Here is a 9824-nt window from a genome sequence, read left to right on the forward strand (position 1 = left end):
TGCGACTTCGTAAATTTAAACCTTTTTTTTTGTGTCCCCAAGAGGTAGTTCAGTCGGTTAGGATCACGGCTAATGAAGCGAAGGTCACTAGTTCGAATTCCTCTCCCCCCTCTTGTGTGAACATGTCAAAAAAAAAAATTTAAACCTTTTTTTGTTGGGAGCTTAAAATTTAAACTTATGAATAAAGATATTTTGCTTAAATTGTATTAAATGTGAATAATAAGTGAATATATGCCGTATGTGTTCTAAAAATAAATGTGTATTTTAGAAAAAGAGATAAGAGAAAAGGTTGTGGATGCAATTCTTTCTACTCTTCTTTATGACTCTCTAAAGAGTCAATGCTAATTGGTTGGGAAAATTAAGAAACAGCTAATAATTCAATTAAACCATTATGCACGGTACAGTTTTCCATCCAGATCCTTTAAGACACAAATTGGTCATAAATTATATATAGAATGAAATATATCTAAGTAAATCAAAATAACTCCCAAATTCCCTACTAAAATGTCACTCATTTTTCTGAAATTGTACCAAGTATATGTAATAAATCAATTTTACATGCATTGTGGAAAAAAAGATCGAATGTATACTTGTAATTTTATGTGATGTTGTGGATTAAAAGGTCAAAATGTAGATACTTGTAATATTAGGTTGTGACTTTGTGATAATGAAAGCATGGAGTGGGAACTTCCACATATCCACTTTCTTGACCGACTAAGAAAAAATCCAAGAAATCCAATAAAATAGACCAGGCAATGTGAAATGAAGAAGATGTATATTTGCTTTATTAATTGGTCTGCCAAAGTTTACCTAAATGCAAAGACTCAATATCAAAGTCTATTAATGGTGTGACATGACAAAACAAGTGAGGACTTTCGACGTGCCTAATACTCGATCCCTTCACTGACTAAGACTAAATCCATACAAACATAGACCATGGAAAATAAAAACATTAATTGATCGGTCCACATTGGTTGTGGAAGTTTGTCTAATTGTCTTAATGCAAAGAATCCACTCTTTGAGTCTCTGCTTATATAGAAATTGCGTAGTTGATCCTAAACACTGGCTTGACTAAAAAACTCTATACGACAGATAAGAATCTACCTATAACACACAAATATATATTAATTATAATTCCTCCCACTAAAATAACCTTTGTGGGGTTAAATTTTAATAAGGTGAAATCTTTAAAATGAGTTCAATAAAAGACACCAACTCAAAAATTAAACCAATTTGCAACTGAATAATGTTAGAAGGAAGACTCTTGTTAAATTAAAGATTCACTAATAATAAAAAAAAAAAAAAATCAATAATGATACATGAGCTCGAATGGACCGGTCATGTCCCGCCTCATGCATGATGAGATTATGCTTCCTTTTGTCATCTATTTACAATTTTTTTTATTATAATACGAGATTATGCTAAAGGCTTATATATAAATAATATATCAAAACGATGCCATTTTGGTGTTATATAGCAAGATCAGCTGAGACTAATCTCCGAACAATATCTCTTCCAACATCAGATATCTATAAATGAAGTCCATCCTCGTCCTGCTAAGCGATAGTAACTGAAAGTCTGAAATAGAGAACTTGAGACATTTTGAGTTCATGTAGGAATGAAATTTAAAGAGTATATATGCTTCATGAAAGACATGCCCGGAGAGAGTACGTGCTTCAAGTCTGATCCGTGGATGACTTGGTAACAAGTCATATGGCATGATATATTGTCGATGTGGTACTCTTAACATCTTGAGAAGCAGTTAGAAAACTAAAGCCAGTTAAAAGTTTCTAAATGGAGAGACTAATTAGAGAAGCAGAATGTGAAGAAGTGGATACTGTATTTTTAGTTAACTTGAAAATCAGTTGTTCTTAATTTTTTGACATTGTATTATTGGGGACCTTTGTCATGTAGGGCAATGACTAAGGGTCCGTTTGAGATTGCGGTTTCAATAGGTGCATTTTTAAAAATTGCGTTTGTGAAATTGCTACTTTTTAAAATCGCAAAAGCGTTTGGTAAAACATGTTAAAAAGTATTTATTTTTTTATTTTTATCAAATATTTGTTATGCAAAATTGTGATTTTGATTTAAATTCATGCTTTTTTAAATAAACACCCCTTAGTCTGCTTTTAGAAATCGCAATTTTTTTTTCCTATTTTATAGTAAGTGCTTTTTAAATCACAATGCCAAACGTTTACGTTTTGCGATATTTTTTTAAAAAACGCAAATTATTCTTACGAAATCGCAATTCCAAATGCACCCTAATTAGATATGGAAGGTAAATTATTATTAATTTTATTTTTTTTATACACAAAGGAAAGTTAGAAAGGGAAAGCTTACATGCATTGACAGAGATGAATAAGAGAGATGCTTAGAAGCGGGATCCACTAATGTCCCTCTACCAAATAAATGATTCCTAGAAGAAGATTCATAGTGCTTAGGAACCCATTCGGCTACTTGACCGATGTGGGACTAATCACATTTTTCTTTTCTTTTCTTTTCACAACATTGACTGAGAAACTAGAAAATGAGAAAAACGACACTAAATAAAAAAAGAGAGGTTCAAAAGCGAGACCCACTAATGTGTAGAGGGTAACTTTACTTGAGTCATTTGATAAAAACATGCATTATTGAGCAATTCTTGCTGATTGAATTGCTCTCATTGTTAGTGCCATCTCATTTTCCAACTCAAAAGGAGGAGCAACTTTAGGCTTAGCAATTAGGAGCGGACGCCTGTACCTGAATCATTCAAGGCCTGTCTTGCTGCAAGGTAAGACAATTGGATCTTAGTACTAAAAGATCTCCTCTTTTTTTTTTCTTTTTTTTTAAAGCCGAAATAAAAGAAAAATGTTATGCATACTCTCAACTATTCATTGTTTTTTTTGAAAAACTCACGACTTATTAGATACGTGATTAGTACAATGTCAAAATTAATTAATTGGCCGAACAGAGTTCTCCTCCTAATAAAAAAAAAGACGTGTATTAATAATGGTATTAGTCTATTGTAGTGGCAAATTGTTGAGTTAGCTAAAGCTGTTATGGTATGTATATATAATTTAATATGATTTATGAACGGAAGGCTATATATATATATATGAAATAGTTCAGATCTTCACATATTTTCTTCATTTTTACTTCGAATTAAGATATGGAATTTATTCTTTTAGGGTAAAGTCCACATACCCCCATCAAACTACTATTCAATTGACAATGTACCCCCCAAACTTTCAATTGTGACAATGTCCCCTCCAACTACCAAAACATTGTCAATGTCTCCCCTAAAACTAGCAATAAGACAAAAATGCCCCTATAAATTTCTCAATAAGACAAAAATACCCCTATAAATTCAAAAAAAAATGAGTTTTTTAAAAAACGAAAAATTTTAATTTAAAAATAATATTAAAAAAAAAACAAAAAATTTCATTTTATTAAACGAAAATTTTATTTTTTTTAAACATAAATTTTTATTTAAATAAAATTATAAAACTAAAAAAACGAAAATTTTCAATTTTTATAAAAAAAAAAAAAAAAATTCGAAAATTTTTTAATTTTTTTCTTATAAAATTGATTTTAAAAAAAATGGCCAACGTTTGGATTTTTTTTTTGGTTAGTTTTAGGTTTTTTCTAGAAATTTTAGTTTTTTTTTTTTTTTTTTTAATTTTACTAAGGGTAATTTCGTCATTGGGGGGAACATTGACAATTTTTAGTAGTTTAGGGGGGACATTGTCACAATTGAAAGTTTGGAGGGGACATTGTCAATTAAGTGGTAGTTTGAGGGGGTCATGTGGACTTTCCCTATTATTTTATATTAACCAATAGTTATTATTTATTTATTCTAATAACCTTATTGCCTGGGAGTCTGGGACAGTAATAAGAACCTTGTGGCCTAATGAAACTTCTTTTTTCTTTTGAAGGTAAAGTCTCATGAGGAATTGGTCGACACTTGCTTAGAGGAAATATATTGGGATTAAGAAGTAATATATCCTTTGTCAAAGTAACAAAAAATATTAGAAAATTAAGAAATAGTTAAGCGTAAAAACACCTAACGGATTAGCAACATGGGCCAGCCAAAAATTCTTTAGTCATTCGTGACCGTCCAAGAAAAAGAAAAGAACAAAATCATGAGCTCCGGTTGTCGTCAAACATTATTGGAATGCGAATAAGGGTATTCTTTTGGGAGCAGCAGGGGCATAAATTTCGAGTGCTTCATTATTTTCTTATTTAATTAAGACACATGGTCCGTAAGTTGTAATGGCGAGGTCAACAAGAAGTAAGAACTGCATCCATACGAATAGGGTGACAAGAACAGTAGCCAAACAAATGGCTGGAATGAAATTCCATGAATCTTTATGTAACATAAGTAACAGAGCATCACAAAATGCAATCACCATGGTTGCAATGGGTTAGCAACATGAGCTAGCTGAAAATTCTTCAGTCATATGTGTGACCATCCAAGAAAAAGAAAGGAACAAAATCACGAGCTCCGATTGTTCGTCAAACATTAAAGGAACCCCAATAAGGGTATTCTTTCGGGAGTAGGGGGGAGGGGGGGGGGCAAAAATTTTGAGCGCTTCATTATTTTCTTATCTAAAACACCTGGTCCATAAGTTGTAATGGCCAGGTCAACAAGAAGTGGGAACTACATCCATATGAAGAGGGTGACAGCAATACTAGCCAAATAAATGGCTGGAATTAAAATCCATGAATACTAGCTATTCCTCTTATTTTTTAGAGGAATAGCTATTTTTGTGTGTACGTATGAGATTAATCATTCCCATGGGAATAACTATACTCATACCAAACAAAAGAATGACTATTCCATAGGAATAGCCATTCCATTTTAGGGGTCTATTCCGCAGACCAAATGAACCTTTAGTGAGTAATGCTATGAATCATCTTTTTATCTTCTTAAAATTAATATGGCTTTTAAAATCATCATTGGATAAAAATCCAAATATGATTCATCTAAAATATAATAATAATTTTAAAAGCTATATTAATTTTAAGAGGATAAAAGATGATTCCTAACATTACTCAATAAGTATTTGGATATATGTGACGAGTAAATGATCGAGTTTGAGCTTAGAAGATAAAATTTAAATTTTTAAATTTTTATGGAAAACGAAATTTTATTTGGGTTTCAGCTATATGTGATGTTATTTGAGTTTCAGGTTTGAAGACAAAATTGTACGTATATGAACATTATGAGTCAATAATTCAAAGAGTCATTGTGAATATATTTTACTTGTGGTTGTGATAATGAAAGCATTGATGACTTTTCATGCACATGTCCAATTTCTTGACTGACCAAAAATAAATCCAAGAAAATAAAGGAGATGTAACATTTGCTATAAATCCAACAAAAGTTTGGAAGTTTATAATCTGAATCCGAAGAATCTACCATTTGCAAATTGCCTCTTAAATTCCACATGTGATGCATGCATGTCAATAATTTCCAAGTGACAATCCTAAGTTTATCATGTAGCTAAGTTTTTATTGACCGACTATGAATAAATCCAATAAATCCAAGTCCTCTTCATGCAAATTGCTTCTTAAATTCCACGTGGACCACATGATGTCAATTTTTTTTTTTTTGTTTTTTTGCAATGGAATTTCTGGATATCCACTCCCTTCATTCATTCACAATAAATCCAAAAGAAAAATCCACTTTAGGAAATAAAGAAGATGTAATTGCCGTCCACTTTGGGATTGAAAGTTTATCTCAATATGCAAAGACTTCACACTGGGGTCGTTTACACGCAAATTGCACGTAAGTTTCATATAAAAGATAGAATGTTCCTCCAGACTGTAAGTAAGGGTCCTATGATAACAAATATTTAGAATAATTCAACTTCCCCACATTAAGTACTTTTCTTTCGTAAACTATATCATTGTCTTACTTACCTCCATATACTTTAAAGTTTAGTTATCAATGTGTCCCATCAATTAATTAAGTTTGGATAAAAAAATTATATATAAAATGACTAAATTGGTTATTTATGTGAAAAATTGGACTGGAATATTAAAAAAACAAATCATCGTCTGGGTATAACTTGTAACCAACTGACAATTAATTGGAAAGAGTCAATTATTGTTTTTTAAAGTCTAAACTATTTATATTACGAACAGGAGAAATTGTAATCTTCCCCAGCGATAATAACTGAAACAGAGGATTTATGAGATTTAAAGTTTAAGACAGAAAACGACAAGTTATAACAAATGGAGGCATTGACTTAATTTCTAATAATTGTACTATATATTTTGATTTCTTGCTTCCGACTTCTTGGCAACTTAACATATAGCATATGTGCTTACAATTCTATGCTATGGTTATGTTGAAACTAAATTGTGCTATTTTCATTTCTTGCCCTTCATTTTTTTTTCAACATGGATTAAAGCAATTATTTAAGAGTACGTAGCATGGTCAGATTCATTCTATATTGATCTTTGCTAATAAGTTGCTTTTTTGGGTGATAATTGTATTTTACATGGAAATGCTTAAGAATGGAACTTTTGCTGGTCTACATCTAGATGCCTCCGATGCCTCGGATCTGCTTCTTTCTTTTGCCAGTTTGTCGCCACGGTAAGATCGTTGGCTCTGATACCAAATGTAATGGATTTTTCTTGTGTTTGAATGATATTTTTGGATTTTGATGTATTAGATGAATGGATGCTCATGAAATTATAGAATGGAGATGATTTGATGATAGAAATACTGGATAAACTTGTATTGAAATGATAAAGAACAATTTCTCCTGAAATTATAAGATATTCTTTCTTGGCCCATTTCTGTTGATTGCTGATTGGGTTGATTCTTATAGACCCAATCGGCTACAATTGTCTAACAACCAAAACCCATAAAACTACTAATAAAATGCAAGACTACAAAAAGGACCTAATTAATTTACTAAAAGACCCATTACAAATTTACAACTAAGGGATCTACTAACATAATAGACCCATAAAAGCCCACTACCTAAGAAACCCATATTTTGTAGCTCAAGTAAATTTTTGTATTAGTTATAAAAGTTCTCTAAAGAGTACATACCATTTTCTGATGTCCAAAATTAAAAACGTACCAAAAAAAGGTGGTTTCATAATAAAATGCACAGATCGATCTCCAGCAAAAAGTTAAAATAAATAAAAATATGAGCAGTCAGCATATATATATCTTGCACGGACTAAAAACGTTTTCAGGATGAAAGCTAAATTCCAGCTAGCTCGTTTATGGTACTCAGATTATCCAACATTTTCTCTTGAAAGAAAATATGTTGTTGATGTGCCAATCCAGTAACTGTTAAGTAGTGAAAGAAAAACAATAGATTACTTTTTCTTGTATGAAAATACTGAAAAGGAATGAGTTTTTAAAGTTGAAGCGTGGAGCTCATGCATCAGTTTATAGCACATAATTTTCTGGATGACAATATTAGTTTCGGTAAGCTAATATTAAGAACGATGGTAATTATAACCCTAAAATAGTTAAATCGAGAATGAGAATATAATGGTATTATATGAACAAATGGTTAATGGAAAATAAGATGCAATAAAAGAAATAATGCCTCGCACAATCGTAAAATAATTCATATATATATATATATATATATATATATATATGACATTAGCAAGTGAAGATTGGAGCATACATTATTAATTACAACAACATGAAAAACTTACAATACATAAATAATGCATATTTAGAAAAGCTCCAATGCCCATAGCCTCAACTTCTCTCCAACTTGACCTTTTTTCGCAAGCAAACAATTTTGACATTAACAAATACAACAATCGTGTCTTTCAAATTATCAAAGCTTCGAAAGTAAGCTTGTCTCCATGATGTTTTGATAATTAGTGTACCACAAACTCCCCAAAATCCAACAATAAAACCCAGCCGGCAAGCCAATGTAGAACGAGAAGGACTCAATTTCCCTTCCATTTTTGTTGGCTACTTTGTTACCACCATTTGGCGTTAGTCTAGATTTAGTTTCATCCTTTCAACACTTAGTTAAAAAAGGTGGCCCACAGAGTAAAGAGTTATCTTTGTAGATAGAAGAGTCATTAAGTGTTTGAAGTTGATTTCCGCTTGAAATTTTTCCAGACAAGTTGTTGAATGACAAATTCAAGTGACTTAAGAAGGTCAACGAAGACATGCTTTTAGGGATATGACCAGAAAGCTCATTCATTGAGAGGTCAAGTGATTCTAACATGTGTAAATTCCCAATTTTTTCAGGCATACCTCCAGACAGATGATTCATTGATAAATTCATGTTGATCATGGTCGGTTGTAATATTATTAGGTATTTCTCCCGATAAATTGTTACTCGGAAGGTCTAAAGAATAGATTAGACCAGTAATAGAACCATCATATAGATTTTCTCTTCCTTTAGAAACCAACAACATTTGTTCTTCATAGTCTGCTCCGCCATTATCATCTCTACTCAAGTATCCTAAACATTGAGGGATTGCTCCTATAAAGTGATTGTGTGCTAGGTCTAGGATCTAAAGTTGTGAAAGGAGACATAATTTTTTAGGTATGTTCCCGTGAAACAAGTTGGACATTAGGCTTAACCTCAATAAATATGGTAGGCTTTCTCCTATCTGTGCTGGAAGTTTTCCAGAGAATTTGTTTCGTCCAAGATCAAGGTTTCGCAAGTTTCTATAGTTTCTAAAGAAAGGGGAAAGCTCTCCCTCAAGTTGATTTTGGGGCAATGATAATACCTTTAGTGAACAAAGATATGTTGCATTGAACTTGGAACATTGCCGGATATATTGTTATCTGCTAAGTCCAATATCTTTAATTGTTGTAAATCCTTCCATTGAAGGGGTAGTTTCCCGGATAGAGAATTGTTTCCCAACACAAGAACTCCCAATTCCTTTAGCATTCCAATAGAATGGGGAATCCTACTAGTAATTGAATTTGAAGAGAGGTCCAACCAAGATAACTTGGGCAATAACTCACCTATGTTTTTGGAATAGGTCCAGAAAACATATTATTCGTGAGACGTATATCGATTAGATTGCTAGGAAAAAGTGGGAGTGGACCCTCTAAGTTGTTGGAACTCAAATCAAAATAATATGTCTTGTGCTGTTGTCACTGCTAACGCCTATCCATGTGCAGCAATCATCACCAACCTAAGAAGAGAGACGACCCGATGGATCTATAAGACTTTCTTTGAAGCTAAGAAGTGATTTTCACTCCATCTCCGAGCATCTGAAAATAGGGCTTTCGGTGCATGAAACAGGTTTAATAACTTGTAGGTAGGATGTAGTTCCAAGTAGAGAGAAGAAAAAAATCAGATGGAGAGGAAAAATAGACATAAAGAAGTGGGTTCTAACCATTTTGCTAGTGAAATAGTTAGATATCTAAATGCATGTGTTGCTAGCTACATGCATGGGGTTCGACTATTTATTCTTTCCAATAAGGTTGGCAGAGTTAGACATGTTATGTGGCATTAAATAAATAATAAACTCAACATTTATTCAATTCAAAACCATTAAGTACTTCAGCTTTCAATATATAATTGTATCTCAACTTGTTAAGTGGTTGTAAGAGTCATATTTCATTTAACATTTTGATGTGATGAAACCACTAAGGACTTTCTAAGTATCCACTAACTTGACTCATAAATCCACTCTCTTGATTCTATGAGAATAAAGCCAAAAAAAAAAAAAAAAAATGAAAAATACGATGTAATTGCCGTCCCCTTTGGGTTTAAAAGTTAATCCAGGACAAAGACTCCACGGTTGGGTCTTCCTTCTATAAAGCAAAAAATAAAAAAATAAATTTAATTAAGGATATTTAAGGCTATTTATTTAAGTTTTTCAAT

This window comes from Corylus avellana, chromosome ca2 (genome assembly GCF_901000735.1).
Source record: "Corylus avellana chromosome ca2, CavTom2PMs-1.0".
In the NCBI taxonomy this organism is placed as follows: Eukaryota; Viridiplantae; Streptophyta; class Magnoliopsida; order Fagales; family Betulaceae; genus Corylus; species Corylus avellana.